The 2938-nt window shown below is 39.3% G+C and overlaps 1 pseudogene; it reads right to left on the bottom strand.

Moving 5' to 3' along the window:
- Positions 1-512: 512 nt before the first annotated feature.
- LOC122897760 lies at positions 513-661 on the bottom strand (annotated as a pseudogene).
- Between the last annotated feature and the right edge of the window lie 2277 nt (positions 662-2938).

Raw genomic sequence — 2938 nt, 5'->3', positions numbered from 1 at the left:
ACGGATATTTAATTTACGATGAAAAATTTGAGATGTCAACTTAAAAATGGGTGAGGAAGTTAGTTGGGTTTTTAAGCTTCTTTTAAGTGACAGGGCAGTTAAATTTTGAGTACTATGACTTGTGAAGGGCAGGGGTCATGACTACTTAGTCACTTTTTAACCCTTGCACTCTCCACAGTGCCCAGAACATATGAAATCAAAGTCCTCAATCTGTGTTTGAACTTTCCAACCTTCCAGCCTTCTCTCTTCTGCTCCGAAAATAGCATTCTGCAAGAGTCACCCAATGCCAACAAACTGAAAGAATTCTAGTGACGATAATTGTGCTCATGGTTATTTTATAGCTGAGAAACCCTTCTATAGTCATCAGCTCATTATAATCCCAGATGGGGAGTGTGGCATTTCCTTACTTTTTTTTTTCCTTTTAAAAATTGAGATATAACTGGCATATAACATTATATTAGTGTCAGGAGTATAACATAATGATTCGTTATTTGTATATATTGTGAAATGATCACCATAAGTTTAGTTAATATCCATCACCACGCAGTTACCATTTTTGTGTGTATGTGTGATAAGAATTTTGAAGATCTATTCTTTTAATTAGCAGTAATCGCACCTCAGATAAACCTCATTGGCTATGATACGACCACTGCACAAAGCTTTTTAAGCCACTTTTAAATACGCGATACAGTATTGTTAACTGTCGTCAACCATGTTGTACATGACATCATGGACTTACTTATATTATCCCTGCAAGTTTGTACCTTTTGATTCCCTTCACCCATTTTGCCCACCCGGGGTAGGTGGTTGACTCTGGCAACCACCAATCTGTTCTCTGTATCTGTGAGCTTGAGGTTTTTTTTGATTATACATATAAATGAGATCATATGTTTTTTTTTCTTTCTCCTGACTCATTTCACTTAGCATTTTGCCTTCTAGTTCCATCCATGTTGTTGCAAATGGCAAGATTTCATTCTTTTAATGGCTGGATAACATTTATATATATATATATATATATATATATATATATATATATATGTATCTCAGATCTTCTTTATCCATTTATCCATCAGTGGACACTTGAAGAGAAAACCGCAGGCCCAAGACAGCATCCCTTAGGCTGAGTCCCCAAATAGGGTTTAATACCTAATCTAATTGCAGTTTCAACCTGCCCCCAAAATGTAGTCATAACTGGTCAGTTGGGAATTTTCTGCTCAGCACCAGTGAGTCTGCCACATGGGCCCTCTCTATCCCCCAAAGAAACATGAAGTAGTCTGCATGATAAAACCCTCTTCTCTTGTCTCTGAGGGAAAGCGACCTTGCCTAGAACAGTCCTTTTCTTTTACTAGTAACTTTCTTAGTAGTGTGTCCCGCCCCCCTTTTTAATAAAAGCCTTCCGTTTTGTACAGCTCATCGGAGCTCCCTTTTGCTTTGCTAGGTGGGATGATATCTTATTTATGAATCATTTATTTTATTTTTTTTTAAAGATTTTATTTATTCATTTGAGAGAGAGAGAGAGATAAAGAGCATGAGAGGGAGAAGTCAAGGGAGAAGCAGACTCCCTGTGGAGCTGGGAGCCTGATACAGGACTTGATCCCAAAACTCTGGGATCATGACCTGAGATGAAGGCAGTCACTTAACCAACTGAGCTACCCAGGTGCCCCTTTATGAATCATTTAATAATGCCACTTAGATCTTCAAATTTATTCCATTGAATTTTTTTTTTTTTTTTAACAACACTTAGGTTGCTTCCATGTCTTAGCTATTGTAGATAATGCTGCAGTGAACTGGGAGGTACAGATCTCTTTTCAAGTTCACGTTTTTGTTTTCTTCAGATTAAATACCTGCAAGTGGACTTGCTGGATCCTGGGGTAGTTCTGTTTACATTCCCTTTCTTTGGGTTGCAATTGGCCGTAGACTTTCATCAGGTTGAGATATCTATCTCCAACAAGCGGCATAGGGCTGGAATGCTACAGTGTCTTTTGTAGAACTGACAATTCAGTGAAGGAAGGAAGGACAGGGGAGGGAGGGAGACGAAGAGACTTTCCAGCTCAAGTATTCTTTAGTGCCAAGACTTACGGGGTTCAGCATGAGGTCATCAGTTTCTATCCATACTGGGGAAAGAGGCAATTTCTCTGTGGTTCATCCATCCATCCATTCATTCAATAAATATCTATGAATCATCTACTTTGTGCCAGATCCTGGGATAGAGAGGTAAATAATACACTCTAAAAGAGGGAAACAGGTCAAAAAATAAATGCATGTAAGTGGGAGGAGCGTGTTTTTGCCTTACAATCTCCCAGCCCTAAGATAAATGCTTGGCCATTTTCATCGGGAGGGAAAATGCAGGGTCAGAGCCTTCCCCTTCCTCATCTGCCCAAATGAATCACGAAGGGCCCCTGCATTCTATACAGGATATGCTGGCTGATCTTATAGGCTAAGGAATGGGATAAAACTTGATTGGATTAATGTGAGCCAGACTCCTGGACTTTTTCCATTTGCTTTAAAAGGTCAACTAGTCTAATGTGGGGATGGATGAGCTTTGGGTTTTGCAAGGGTGAAGGGAAGATTCAGATAATATCCAAGGGTGAACAAAATGACCTAGCTCTGTTTTATCTTCAAAGAGGCCATATAACTGGGGTCAGCAATCATAAGGGGTGGGCATAATATGTCTGCCAGCCACACACATCTGTTTAGTGAACAATTTGAATTCTAATGACATTCAAACTGTTCTTCCCAGTTCATGCCGATCACCCTGGTGTGGTTATTAATAGCTTTCCCTTTTGCTTTCAAAAGTGTCCTAGGTTAGAAGATAAATTATGTGGCCATGGTAGTAACTCAAGAAGAGAAAGTCAAGCCCCATCTGCATTCCCCACGGAAAAGTATGACCAAAATGTGGTTGTTATTAAAATCTTTCATGTTAACATTTTGCTGGTGT

The sequence above is a fragment of the Neovison vison genome, chromosome X (assembly GCF_020171115.1).
Source record: "Neovison vison isolate M4711 chromosome X, ASM_NN_V1, whole genome shotgun sequence".
NCBI lineage: Eukaryota > Metazoa > Chordata > Mammalia > Carnivora > Mustelidae > Neogale > Neogale vison.
The sequence above is the reverse complement of the archived record's forward strand: the minus strand, read 5'-3'. Positions and strand labels throughout refer to the sequence as shown.